The 15,707-nt window shown below is 33.7% G+C and overlaps 1 protein-coding gene across 1 annotated transcript in view; it reads left to right on the top strand.

Annotated features, from left to right (window-relative positions):
- Window positions 1-15,707, top strand: part of SEMA3A (semaphorin 3A) — a 507,605-nt gene that overhangs the window by 154,868 nt on the left and 337,030 nt on the right. Inside the window, exon 2 of the mRNA XM_067746089.1 lies at window positions 13,123-13,202. The gene's annotated coding sequence lies outside the window, so the exon portion shown is untranslated. The remainder of the gene's footprint in view (window positions 1-13,122; window positions 13,203-15,707) is intronic.

The raw sequence follows: 15,707 nt of genomic DNA, 5'->3' as shown, positions 1-15,707 counted from the left end.
TAAATAAATCATTTATTCACACAATAAATGCTAAAGACAGATCTGTGGATAATTTCTTTATTTAAACTGTTTCAAAATTGTGATGTCATTTTTTTTAGCAATTGGTGATTATCAATTTAGTATTAATATTTAATAGCTAAAGAAAGGATGGGACTAAATATAAAAAATCCATATTTTTTTAATGCTACCAGTGTTCAAAAACATATCAATTTCATACTAAATGCTCAAGTATTAGTTATCACCTGTTAATTTTAATGAACAGGAAAAGAAGGCTCAGATATGACTTAAAAGTTATGTGACGAACAACTTGTTTTGCTTATTTCACCATTCATGCTTTGCATCTTTTACTGTATAAAAATGTAGTGAATATCTCTAGATCAATTGATTTTTAAGAAACAAATATATCTTTTCAAATGATATTTGTTTCAAAGCTCTTTTAGAAACCAGGCATTTCTAATACAATTGTACAGTTTCAGGACTTTCTGAAGTAGTTGCATTTTCATGGAGTTTGTCCCAAGAAATGCTGTCCGCCAGAGTACAGATATTTCAGTTAAATAATTTATTGGCAACTCCACGACCATAATAACTGATGAAATATGTTGAGACAAGGAGTAGTCAAGTATAGTGAATGTGAAATGTACTGCGAATTTTAGAATAGGAAGATCATATGCCAAGAAAAAAATACCTATAGAATAGTAAAATTATATTTTTTTTTTGTATTTTTAAACTGAAGAAATAGTGATTTTTAGGTAAAGACAAACTTTGTTAAAATATAAGTTAAAAATAAAAGAGGACAAAAAAGCTCTATGCCAAAAAAAAAAAAGAAAATGTATTAGTCTATTACCTTTAACACCTAGATAGGGTGAGAAGCAAAAATAAATGAATTGTGATAGAGTATGCTGTCAGTGAATACATAATATCATGGATAACTATCATGTAGCCCATATTTAATTTTCTATACACAGCACTCTTAGCTCTAGAAAATAAGGGTAAAAGTAGGAAATTAAAGGAGGAGAAAGAAGTAATAGTGCATTCTTAGGTTTACTGTTTTAACAATCACCATCAGTGACCCAGTTTTGTTTTGTCTTTTCCCCTTCCAAAGAATCTATACATTACTTCCACAAGTTTTGTATAAAAGTCCCTCAAGGCTATATGTGACTAATGCTTCTTTGGGACAAATGCAGCCCGAGGGATGGAAAGAGATTTTAGGGTCCAAAAGCTGACTCTCACATTAATATGGAGAAGTGTCCTATTAGGATGATGGGTGCCTGCTGATAGTAGAACTTGCTAATGTGTGAAAAAAAATTTTTTTGCTGGTATCACGAGCTTTGTGCTGGGCGTACTGGTTTATTTGGAGCCCGTTACTTGCGAAAGCTTCACCTTTTCCATTTTTAGAAAATGTGAGGCAGCAAAATGGTTTTTGACAAACTGCAGATCCTGCAGAGTTTAATCAGCTTGATTGTGGGCACCGCACGCCTCTCCCTGTCCCTTATTTTATTTGACCACTGGTGACATTTTTCTGCTACTGGATTATAATTTTAAAAGAAAGTAAAAGAATGTGATTCTTGAAAACGAAAAATCTGCTTGATCAAAAATCGTCAGCAAACAATAGGAAAAGAAGACTCACGGGAGCTCTGAAATGGTAACTCATTTTCTCTCTGTCTCTCAATGTTTTCAAGTATACTTTTAACATATAGACTTAGAATACCTCTTTTATCTTATTAAGGACTGAGATAGTACAGTAGTAATGTACTCTGTGTGATGCAAAAACAAAGGAGTTTTTTTGTATGTAACTTAGTGGATTTTTGGTTTGTGTACCTACATTCTTTATGTTGCTACATAAATCTTTTTTCCAAGTTTGATTTAAATTATTATTATTTGAAATTATTAACTGATTTGCCTGCTAAAACTTCTTTATATCAGTGGTAATTTTGGTTTTAATTTGGTTACAGTGATACTGAAAGTTTAAAATGGTACATAGAACTTAAGGCAGTGGTCCTTTCAATTCGAACAATTTTAACTCAGTTAATTTCTTTCAAATGGAACTGAAAAAATATGTAAGAAGATGGTTTGAAAAATGTTTAATATGAAAACAGGGAGGACTTTTTAAAATAAATAACAAAAGGAAAAATATAAAGTTAAAGGAAAAGGACCCAAAATTATAAAAAGAAAAAAACTTAGTAATATAAAAATAACTAAGATGGAGTAGTCCCTACAGTTTTAACCGGTGAATATATTTAGATATGAATAATCAGATTTTGGGGTGAATTTATATTCAAAAATCACTAGCAGAATGTCTTAATATCATAAGATATAGGTATCAGAGTAAGCTATTTGAATGTAATTAAAGGAAGTTTTTATATGCAATTTTTGAAGGAGTTTGTAACCATAAACCCAAAACATTTGCTAAATTTACTTATTTATGACAAGAATATATAGCTGCTTATTATTTTCAGTGTTGTCTGGTTGTTTTTATGTGTTATTGGTTCATGTTAAGGATGAAATATAAGAAAAACTTTAGTCACCAAAGATTGCTTACGTAACTGTTTAAGAAGGAGATAAACTATGACAAGACTAGTTTTAACAAAGGCAATTTAGATGATTTCTCATTATTTGTTTCTATTCTTTAATTTGATGACAATAACCATAGCTGGTATTTTAAAAACAGAGGTCACAATTGTATCTATTATTATTTTGCCCATCATCCAAGGAGAGTAGAAAATGTCTAGGCTTTCATTTCTTGGGGTCTTTCTTCCCCAGGGCTGTTGTCTTCAGTGTGGTATCATTAACATACCAAGTTCTTCAAAAGTTAAAAATATCTAGGAGATATTTTTATATCTCCTAGATATAAAAATATCTAGGAGATATTTTTTTTTATCTCCTGAGGAGAATAGTTCATACTCTTTCCAGCTTAACAGATTACATTTGCATATCTTACCTGTTCACTGAGCTGACAAATTTACTGATTAAAGTGATATATCTTAAAATTTCAGCTTGATGCGATGCTTTGGAGTCTTCTGCAGTTTTATTCTGGTAAGGTTAACTCCCTATTTGGAAATGAATGACTTACCCATCCAATCCCACCAGCTAGAACAGTTAGTAGAAAATTATTCACAACAAACAAAAACTTCTCCAGATAACATTATTTTTAGTTAGTTTATTATTTACTTATTCTTCATAATCCTACAGCACTGTGAAGGATTTATTATGAGATTAAAACAAATCAAACCACTTTCTCCATTACTGTTAGAACATTCTTTTCTTCTTTTTATACTCAGGGAAAATCGGCTTTTACTCAGAATAATGGCTCTCTGGCCAAGTCTTGTCAGCCAGTCCCCTAGAATTCCTGCTGTACTAAGGCAGACAGGGCATAAAATGAATTCTTTCTGAAGCAGACATTGCTTGGCTGAGCAAAAGTGACTATCGTCTCCGACATGGTGTTTTCTCTACACCTTTTGCTTCTGGGCACTTTCTATTGTATTATTCAGTAAGTGAGCCTACACTGAGTTGTACTATGGTAACAAATGATCTCAACGTCTAGGTGGCTTTATGATAACAAAGTTTATATATTACACATGTTATATGCCCATCATGGGACAGTTTAGGCTCTGCTTCATTATTCTAAAATAAAGAAGCAGGCCCTATCTGAGGCATACTCATCTCATAGCAGAAGGTCAAGGACAACGGCAGAACCAGGAGCTGGCTTTTAAAGCTTCTGCACATGTTACTTGCAGTCACACGTCATCGTACAAAGCAAGTCATACGACCACATGTAAAGTCGATGGTGCTAGAAGTCTAATGCTCGTGCAGGGACTGGCCCAGCTGAGAGCAGCAGCACATATCTTGACAATAATACAACCTACCAAAGTCTGGTCACGTATATTCATGTTCCTCTCCTACATGCACAAAAAACCCCATCTAATCACAGTGTCAGACTCAAAAGTCTAGAACCTCATGATAGCCCAGATGAGGATCTTAATTTGGAGAACTAGGAACTAAAAAGGATAATTTATATACTCTATGCCTCCCCCTTCGTCCGGCACCACACAAATACACAGTTCTAATATACTGCGGTGGACGCTTTTAAACAGAAGGGGGAAGAAGTGAAACACAAAGCAGTCACCATGTAGATTATAGCAAATCTGATACGATGGTGGAAATGCCCCTTTCCTGGTTATGGCGAATGTTCCCTGACGGTCCCCAGGTTTGATGCCTGCCTGCAGTTGTGCACCCTATTATCTCCATAGCTCTTAGCTCTGCCCTCTGGCAGATCTTTTCTATTATACTCCCTCCTTGGCATTATCTGAAGAGGGCATTGTGGAATATTCCCCCTATCCCCCCTGCTATCAGGCTAAGTAATATCTTAGCCTGATTTTACTGCCAATAGAAATTTGGTAGGCCTGAAGTTTATCTTAAATCTGGAACACTCACAGTCTCTTTTATTCTGGGCTGATGGTTCATTTGGCAGTACAACTTTCTCAAAACATAGTAGGCTTTTTACTAATAGTATTTTATTTTATCCACAATCATTTACCAATAGCTACACCCATGATACCCATCTAAACTCTGGTACCTTGAACTTACTGGGCTTCTAGAAGACTTGTATCCTTTATTCTATTTTCTCTGAGCCATTGTATCCAAAGGAAAGTATTTACTGGCTGCTACTTTAATCAGAGGGTTTTTGTTTGTTTCTTTTCTTTCTTTTTAATCAGAGATTTTAAGGATGGGAGTGAAAGTTACAGTCTGGATTTGCTCTTTGCTAAGAGGCTGTGTTGAAATTATCTTTTGTGACTTAAAGCTTTTCACAGTTTTTCTTTTACTAAGTAATGAAAAGAAGCAGTTTCATCTTTCAGTGCTGTAAGGCCTGAAATTTCTAGATTCCCTCTATTTTTTTTTTTTTTGATTCTCCTTACAAACTGGCCAATACCAACTAAATAACGACAGCAACTTGAAGCCACAGCTAATTTAAAACATTATGTGCTCCCCAGGTTATTGCAGTTTACAGTTTTGCCAAATATTGCTCTATAGCATCATATGGGTCACCATGTTTCCAACCTCCAATAAAATTTTCTCACCAACTATGGCTTGATCTCAGTAAGAATAAAGCTTTTTAAAATACCATTCACATTATATATATTTTGTGTGACAGTTTCAGCTCTGCTCTATTATTTTGTACCCAGACTTAAGAATTAGCTTATATCCCAGGAAAAAGAGTGATGGCAGAACCATGCCGTGGTCCTGCAACTTCTGCTCAGAAATAGGCCCTGGCACTATCACGCACATTCTATTTGCCAAATCAAGTTACATCATCAAGACTGACATCAAAGGAGTAGGAAGTATAATCTTCCTCATTCGTAGGGACACAGTGGAGAGGGGATGTAAATATTTTGACCATAATGCAATCTTAAACATTTATCTTAAAGTTATGTTACTCAGTATCCTAACATGTTAGTTGCTTGACATTTTTAGATAATTCTGATTTTTTCCCTAATGGAGCTAATAACGCTGATGGCTGCTTATAAATGTTTGATTTGTTAGTAAGATTAGCATGATATAGATATAATTCACTTATGCAATATTATATAATATAATACATTAGCTTCACTAATGGAATGTTAGATACTCATTGGTGAAAAAATGGAGTGCTTTGTAATATGCAGTATATAAGATACCTAAATGTTTGTCTATAATTTTTATTTCCCTAATGTTTCCAAGGAATAAGATCATAGATTTATAACAATCTTTGTCTTAATTAAAATTTTACCTCTTTAATTAAAAAACTAGATGTATTCACTGAATAAATTTTAAGGGGTGTTTAAGACTATCAAAATGTTTTAGGACAAGGGCCAGGTCTAGAATGAACTTGAAAAGGGTAGAAAATTTGGGTGTCATAGTTACAAAAATGATTCTCTCTCTTCACTCATCATAAGCACACATCTGGAGACACAGCATACACTTCTAGACCTTTCTATCACAAACTCACTCAAGAAGCATGATTTTTTCTATTACTTTAAGTGTAAAACTGAATATGGTAGCATTCAAGCTAAGAGGAAAGAAAAAAAGTTTCTTAACAGGTAATTTACAGGATGAAACCTATTGTTAAAATATTTGAGACCACAGAAGAGGACAATAGTAATTAATTTGATTTATTCCAAAATAACTATGAATCAATATTTTTGTTTTTAAATACGTGAAAAGATTTATAGACTTACAGTTTCATTCTCCTCCTAATTTCTACTGTTTTGCTCTCAAAATTGGATTCTTTTGCTTTGTATGGCAATAGAACTTCAAAGAAAATAAGCATTTAAGTGTATCAGAGCTGATACTCTGAAAAAATGATAAATAACAGTGCATGACTTAATTAGAGGCAAGTGGCCAGCGTGGTTAAAGAAGTCTGATATCTTATTCACATTGTTTCAAAGAGAAAAATAATAAATCTACTTTGCAAACAACTTTACAATAGGAGGTGTTGCAAACATCAGAAAGCTTCAAAAACATGTACCAGTCATGTTTGCAACTATGATTAAGAAGTAATAGAAAGATTCACAGTCTTGTAAGGAATCATATATATTCAGAAGAAGGGATTATATATATTTAGAATATAGGTGATCACATATATGCAGATGGAAATAGGGAGTACGGAAATTGTGGTGGTACTAAGCCGTTAGATGATTTAAGTTTAAAGTTTAATTAAAACATTGCAAAGTATGTACAAACCAGCCAAAGATTCTCCAAGGAGAGTTTGTGTATGTGTGTGTATGTGAGTAAACACACATGTGCTTGCATGTGCATATGTGTTGTGAATGTGTTATATATAATTTTATACAGTGCATATTAATGTAAATAATATATATATAAGGAGATATATGTGAATACCAGTTTACTAGAATTATTAATATGAGTAAACTCAAGTATTTAAGCTGTAGGTGATCAGTTTTATAATAGTTCATAGAAGTTATTTTATTGGGAGAAAATTGTTTTCAGTGTAATTTTTTAAAAGCTTTTAGGAATTATCTGTTACCACTGGGGCTGTCTTCATGACCTTATAATGACCTAAAACTGTCCCAAGTAATTTGTCCAGGCTGATTTAAAGTCACCTGAAAAGACACTAAGCAGTTTATTTAAGGTAGCAATTATTCTGAAGGGTATTAAACTAAGGGCAAATATGCTAATTTTCTGTTACTTTGTAATCTCACTGAAAAATAAAAATAATAAAGTTTTTAGCTTCAGGTCTCTATTCTAAACGTGAGATAGTCAATGACACTTTGGGATTTAGAATTTGTTTACTGAAAGGATAGATGCCATGCAAATATTTTGATGAAATTATATTTATCTTCAGCCAGTGAAAGACTGGATAATATGACCTGTTTTAGGTCGTGTGAAGCACCACATGTCATTTTTTTGTTTCAGTTGCCTCACTTCATATTACTTCAGATATATTAATTCTACCTTTGTTCATCATTTAACATTTGTTTTTGTTTTAAAAATTTGAAAAGTCTTTATAAATGTGCCCTTTCATTTCATTATCATTTTCTGTGATTTTTTTCTAACAATTTTTATGCATATTTAGGGATACTTGCAGAGTAAAAGAATCTTAAATATAAAAAAGCTTTCAGTTTAATAATTAATAAGGCTGAGAGTTTACATTTAACAGGAATTTATTTGAATATTTCTTAATTTATAATTTGCATCTTTTTTCATATTTTAGAAGTCATTCAATTTTTCACAACTTACATAATCTGGGACCTTGAAAGATGTATGTGTCTTCCCTGAGCAATTTGCTGTATTTCCTAATGATATATCAGCCCCAGATATATATACTCTAAATCTTGACTATGTGTCTTTAATCCTCTGTTCAGAGACTTGGAGCCCTGAACACCCCTATAGTCTGACTCAGATTTTTATCTCTGTGTTTCCTAAGCATTCAGTACATATGACCATCATTATATTCATCATATTGAACTTCATCATTAACTTAGTTGTCTCTCAGTAAAATAAAAGACGGGAGACAGGAACGTATATTCTTTCATTGACTCAAATATATACATTCATTCAAATATATACATTCACTTAAAATACATATTCATTGTATATATTTGTTGGTTTTTTAAATTAATTTTTATTGGAGTATAGTTGCTTTACAATGTTGTGTTAGTTTCTGTTGTACATCAAAGTCAATCACTTATACGTATACATATATCCCCTCTTTTTTAGATTTCCTTCCCATTTAGGTCGCCACAGAGCATTGAGTAGAGTTCCCTTTGCTGTACAGTAGGTTCTCATTAGTTATCTGTTTTATACATAGTAGTGTGTATATGTCAATCCCAACCTCCCAATTCATCCCTACTCCCCCTCCCGCGCTTGGTATCCATAAGTTTGTTCTCTACATCTGTGTCTCTATTTCTGCTTTGCAAATAAGTTCATCCCTATTTGAATGCTACTCTCTACCAGACATTGTTCTATTCACTGGGGATATAGTGACAAATAAAAAGCAAGTCTTTCTTCCCCAGAGGTTATATTTTAGCTGCATGCCTAATTTAATTTTACACCTAAAACATGGCCTGACATATTAGATACAATTTTTTTAAAAATAAATTTTATTTATTTATTTTTGGCTGCGTTAGGTCTTTGTTGCTGCACGTGGGCTTTCTCTGGTTTCAGTGAGCAGGGGCTACTCTTCGTTGCGGTGCACGTTTTCTCATTGCGGTGGCTTCTCTTGTTGTGGAGCACAGGCTCTAGGCGCACAGGCTTCAGTAGTTGTAGCACAGGGGCTCAGTAGTTGTGGTGCACAGGCTTAGTTGCTCCGCGACATGTGGGATCTTCCTGGACCAGGGCTCGAACCTGTGTCCTCTGCATTGGCAGGCAGATTCTCAACCACTGTGCCACCAGCGTAGTCCTTGGATATATTTAATAAGTATTTTAATGTATTAATAAATAAGTAAAACATGGAATTTATATAATTAAGCATAATAATCTTTGAAGTTACTTAAATTTACAGTTTAGAACAATTTAAACATTCAGAACAGACGACACATATCTTTAAGTTATTTGAAATATATCTACTAATTCTAATCAAAATCACTTTGAATTCTGCATCAGAAATGAAATTAAATTTCAATTGATTAGTTTTAAATGTTTTCATATCCATTTCTCAAATTACCTCATCTTTTCATCCACTTTTGAAAAGAGAAGGAGAGATGGAAGAAGGAAAGGAGAAAAATGGAAAGAGAGGGATTAAATTTGGAAAGAACTTTTCTAGAAATATAAAGAAAGTTTTAAGTCTTTGCAATAAATTTGCTATGTTATTTTTAAAGAAAATGACCAATGCAAGTTTTAATTCAGCTGACTCCTAGTAAATCATTGCTTAATGAAAACAAGAACCGCAGAAAGTAAAATGTTACATTTGTTCTTAGTACATCCCGGTAGGAACTAGCAGACATCAGATTTGTCAATGTCACAACTTCCTTAGAGTTTCCAGGAGAACACCAGGATCAAAGAAAAGAAATAGATAAGATAAAGAGTTACAATCTCTTTGCAATAGGAGTTTCCCATTTAAGTTTTACTTGTTACTATCATTTTAGAACAAGTTGAAAGTATGCTGGTTAGAAATGTTTACCTGACACAAATGGAACCCCTTCTGAGACAGATTTTATTGAAAAATTACATGGTTGGGCTTCCCTGGTGGCACAGTGGTTGAGAGTCCGCCTGCCGATGCAGGGGACATGGGTTCGTGCCCCGGTCCGGGAAGATCCCACGTGCCGTGGAGCGGCTAGGCCTGTGAGCCATGGCCGCTGAGCCTGCGCGTCCAGAGCCTGTGCTCCACAACAGGAGAGGCCACAACAGTGAGAGGCCTGCGTACCGCAAAAAAAAAAAAAAAAAATTACATGGTGTGAATGAAAGAAAGAACTGTCAGGTTGGATCAGATATTCTGTATCTGCAGGTGCTTACTTGGGTCATATAATCTTCCCAAAGATATGTGGAAAACCTCACCTGTGCCAGAAGCTTCTCTATTTTATCAGAGAAGAGGCACATTTTCATTCTGTCAAACAAGTATTTAATCATAGTTTAAACAATATCTTAAGTGTTAGAGTAAATTTTTTTGACCAACATGATGGTTCCATGGTGGTCAGTTTGATATAGAGATAAATGAAGTAATAAAACTTCCATTGTGTAAGTAAGCAATTTTAATTACTTTATCTGTAGTTGGGTTTTTTCTTTTCTCTTTTTTTTTTTTGGTTGTTTGTTTCATTTTACAATATTTTGATTTGACCACTGTATTGTTATTAACTAGAAAATTGTGTTTGTGGCCTAGATTTTACCAATTTTTATAGTACATTTTTTTACCAGTTCAAATTTATTTACAGTAATAACCATATTATATTTTGCCTCTCCATTTCCTTCACGTCACTGCTCCCTCACTCATTAGTCACTGACTTTATTGCTTTTTCTGGAGCAATCAGTGCACAGTCTGGCCTCAGGACCTTTGTATTTATTGCTCCTTTGGTCGTAAATACTCTTTCCCGAGATATGCACATGGTTTCCTCCTTCAGACCTAAGGTAAAATGTCACCAACTCAGAGAGTACTTCCCTGGCCATCCCAAGCAAATTAATACCCACCCACCTTCTATCCTTTTGTTTTATGGCACATAACATTGCCTGACATTGTATTACAAGTTTGTATGTTATTTGGCTTATTGTTTGTATAAAATTTAAGTGCCTTAAGGCCAGGCACTTTAATTATTTGTCACTACTGCCTAAAATATTGTCTGGCACAGAGTAAATACTCAATAAATATTTATTGAATTAATAAAAAATGTCTACATGGTTTATGATCAGTCCAGTTAAAGTTTATGAAGCTGTTGACGAAATAGTTAAAACTTTTGTAACATCAGGATAAGAGAAAATTCAAAGACATAAAAAGCAGAAGACCTTATATTTGGAACAAAACTTCCCTTTCTTGAGGCTTCCAGTAGTGAAATTCAGGAGATCAGAATGCTGAAATATTCTGACCCACCCCTCTGCAGGCCTTTGAGTGTTCATATGCAGAATATTCAACCACATGGTAGGTATGGCCACCATCAGCTGGGCTCAAGAGACTGGCAATGCCCTCAAAGTAAGTTGACCCCTAGACTGGCCATTAGAATTTCTTCTGCACAAGTCAAAGTGAAGCCCACACGTGGTATACGTTCCTCACGTACAGGCCATTACTGATGGAGGTCATGGAAGAAGGACTCCCCCTATGTTAGTCTAAAGGTGTCCATCCGAAATCAAGAGGAATTCACACATCATTTGCTGTATCAAACAGCACTATTATCAAGGGTCAGGTGGTCACCCTAAAGCCCTGAACATGCCTGACAGAGCCTCACAACCATCCCTTTGCCCTCACTGACATGCCCAGCGTCATCCCTGTGGTCTGTCTTGGGAAAATGAGGATTTGACTTATCATGCCTGTTTTTTCCTGTTAGGTCAGTAACCAGAACTTTCAAGTCATTCCTGATTCTCAAGGCTCTAATTCTCATCCTCAAATTCTGTCTGTCTCCTGGTGCTCTTTCACCATGCTCTGTGGAACTCACCAACCTGGCCTCTTTATTTTCAACTGCTTATGTGTATTTTCTTCTTCTCTCTAAATGAATCCTGGTTCTTCCCTGATGACACTGCTTCTCATGCCCACTTTCCAGAGAGTGCTATATTCCTGTCACATCACTTAAATTGCTGGGATTGGAGGGAAGGTAATGTTCTTTTGCTCCTCAGTCACTTCCAGCGCAGTCTCCTGCTTCCTCCCTAAATTCCCTAGCTGTGATCTCATGACATTGGTAGGTATCACCTGATACTCCTCTTTGTAGAAGTCTTCCACCAACCTCTGGTCACTTCCCCTCTTCTTTAAAGATTTTAGCTTTAGCTTACTGTTACTCTCTCCAACTTCTTTCTTGCCATACAGTACGGTAATTTTAACGTTCAAAGAGATGACTCTTCAAAAACACTAGTCTCTCAGTTACTTGACTCTTCTCCTGCAAAGATCTCGTTTTCCACCGTGAAACAATTTCACCACCTTGTAATGTATGTGTGCAAGGAATATTGAACATGGTATTTATGTTTGAGTTTCAATGTGTGCATATATATTTAGGGTAGTAAATTTTCTGTTTTTTATTTATATACCTATCATAAATCCTTAGCTTAAATCAACTCTTAAGTTATCCCTAATACTATCACATAGTAAGGGATCCAAAGAAGCATGTGGGATAATGTGTTCTACATTTCTGAAAAAATATTATTATAGAAATCGTCTATATTTCCCAAAAATGTACAGTAAAAGAAACAGGATTGGAAATAACTGTGAGAGCACTACTTCTGTATTACTGTAGTTTTTATTGACAAATAAGATTAATATTGTTTAATAAGGCTAATACTTAGCTAATGAATCTCCATTACATTCTTTTTTTTTTTTTTTTGAGATAATATTAGGTTTTTGGCCCAGATTTGAATTGTCTTTATTTTGTTTTCTACATTGTTTTTATTATTTATTCAAATATGAAATAGTGAAAGACTAATGTTACAAAGCATCTATTTTAGTAAAATAAAACTATTCAAAGCATATTTTAAATTTCATATTTAAAAAGATTCAGTTATTTAAAATTTATATTTTCTTTATTTGGGAAAAAAGAAAAAGCTTTTGTTAAAATGAAATCCTGTTACTTGCTAGCAGTGCCATGAAATTACTTCTTAGTTGTGTTGTCACTTTGAGCCTTTCATCATCAGTAGTGAAAAATGTTAATGACATCATAGCATTAGGGACAAATCAATAGAGCGTGTTAGAGTTTCAGCTAACTCTCAAATAAATCAGCTATTCTTTAGCAGAGTCAGAGACTAAATAGTGAATTATTTCAAAGTACCTCAAATCCAATTAGTGATTACAAATTGTCATTTGTTTGAAGGAGCCAGAGTGAAAAGGTTGTCAAATTCAGTGTCTGCCTCCCATAATACCTTTTCCCTTCTTACATTTTCCAATGCAAGGAATTAAAGTGGTTTGAAAAAAATTTATACTGACTTTTAAGCACCTATTAATTAACAGCTAATTGTTTTATTTACATTGAATTCTAAGAATGACCTTGTTTGTTTTTATAGGGTACTTACTGTGTCCAGGTACTTAAACAGTTGGACTGAACAAATGTACCCCAGGAATTAAGAATTCTTCTTGGAAAGAGGTAAGAGATTTGAAAATAGGCACATGTTTGTATGTTAATAAGTTTGGTGAGAACTTAGATTTACTAGTACATTTCTTTGGCACATAATTTATAAGGTAATTTCTAAAAATTAAGGGCACTTTCTGTTTTCAATTGTATAGTCTTCTATTCTGTGGAATGATTTGGTTATATGAGAGGGCTCCAACATTAAAAAAAAATAGTGTTTAGGGAAGCCACATTACCCCTTTAAAATGTCAAGATCTGGATTGCTACTATTTTGCTCTTCTTTCTTTCTTTTTTTTTCTTTTTTCAAAAAGTTTGTTATACTTAGGAATTAGACTGGGTTTTCCATGTTCCCTGAGAGCCACAGAGCAGAGGTAGATGGTGTGTGGGCAGATTGCCATCCAGAAAGATCCTTTGGCTAGCCTGCCCCTTCTACATTTCCTGGACCACATACGGTTACTATCAACTCGAAGCCATTCAAAAGTTTAAGTGCCAAACACAGAAGAAGGAGTCAGTTTTTAATGTGTTATGCTGTCTTAATTTTGACCTCAGATGTGAGAGACTGAAATATTACCTTTAAAATAAAATATGGTTAGGAAATCTGAATGTATACATATTACTTTTTTAAAAACCCTGTTTAACTGTGATTGTTGCTCAAGACTCATTTCATCGTATGAAGTAGGAAGAAAATTTACCGGCATTAGGCTTACCTTTCCCGCTGTATTATATATATTGCTATTAGAAGGAATGAAGAAAGGAGTGAAAACATACACTAAACATCTATGAGTAGTTGCCTCATAGGACACAAATAAAGGAGGCATGGTTCACAAAGTAAATTTCCTGGGTCCTAATTAAAATCTGTCGCAAATTTATGAAGGCCAAAGTCATGTATAGACTTGATTTCTATGTCATTGCCATCAACATCTTTAATGTATACTTGACAATCAAGCCAGTTTTTCAAAATTAATTTGTAAAAGCATCAGCAGTCCATATGGATGAGTCTTAAATCACTGAATGCAATTAACAATGTACACATTGGATTGAGATGAGACAGTGACTGGTTGTCAACTCATGAATATTTATAAAAGAGTAGTAAATTCACCAAAAATCTGATGAAATTTACTTCCAGGTATTGCATCTAATAGAACTATTTGCAGAATTGAACTTACGATTCTAGGCTTTGAGTGATACAAATACAAACTCGGGTAGATAAATATCAGTTTGTTGGAAAATGCAATCTGGCCATCCCAAAGTGGGAGGCCTGAGACCTGTTTTTTATCAGTATCCATTTCAGTGACAGGGCTACTTTATCCCTTATTTTCTCCTTTTTATTTTTTCTTTTTTAAACAGAAGCAACCTGAAGGAGAATATCTGCCTGTAAATTTATTTAAAATATTTAATATAAATAATTACTTTAAAGAGTAGACAGTGTACTTTTTCTGTCCTGCTAATTCTATTATCTAATGGTTATTTGCTTAGGGAATGCCAAGATACATGGCATTTTTTTCCTCTCCTGAATCTGAAAACAGTTCTGCAAATATAGACTGTTTCCTAGGCGTGGCTTCATATAAGTTTGATTCTTAACAAATTCTAGATTGAATATATACAAATACCTTACTAGGAAGCTCATGACAGAAATTTTAAGCATCCATTAAAAAAGTAGAAGGCAATTAAAAGAGACTGTAGTTAAGAAAAAGATGTGCTGATTTTGGAAGAGAGGAATACGAGATAAAATTCCACATTAACTAAAAAAGAAAAATTAAAAAGGTGTGGATAAGAAGGAAGAAGAAGATACAAATCAGAATGCTAAGAAGATTAAGAGTAGTATATATAATTTGTTATTCCATTCAAGTTCATTCTCTTATGACTACTGAATAACTTTGGTCTGTTTTGTAGGAAGTTCTCATATACTAGAATGAAATTATATTCCAGACTCACATAGTTCCGGATTTTCAAGCTGAATTACTGTGTGGCCTTGAGAAAATTACCTTGCTTTTATCTAATTTTCTCATTTACATGGGACTAACAATACCTAATTTTACTTGCTTACATTTTTTTTGCTTACATTTTTTACATATTTTGAAACACTTTATGATTTATTTTAAAACTTGAATTTTGAAATGTACAGTATAGTTTTCCCTTTCTTTGAATACTGTACAAAGTACTTTTTTATTTACCTTATCTTTCAAAAGAGTTCTTTTTTCATGGATACTTAAGTATGTCATTTTTCTACTCTAGATCGTAAGCTTTTTTAAGGTGAAAAATATTTTTTATTCTATACGCCTCCCCCCTCCCACCAATTTAAGGAACAGACAGTATTTATTTAGTGAGTGACTGAAGGAAAGAGTATGAACCTTTTTATATAAATAAGTTGCTGGTGAATTGAGTTAAAACAAAACCATTTAAAACATTTAAAATTCTCTAAAGGATGTCAATATTTAATAGATAAAGGCTTTTTAAAAAATGATGAATAACTCAAAATGTTCCTGTATTAATTTATCTGTTATTTAATTTTGATTGTTG

This window comes from Pseudorca crassidens, chromosome 8, assembly GCF_039906515.1.
Source record: "Pseudorca crassidens isolate mPseCra1 chromosome 8, mPseCra1.hap1, whole genome shotgun sequence".
In the NCBI taxonomy this organism is placed as follows: Eukaryota; Metazoa; Chordata; class Mammalia; order Artiodactyla; family Delphinidae; genus Pseudorca; species Pseudorca crassidens.
This window is presented reverse-complemented; position numbering and strand designations above follow the sequence as displayed.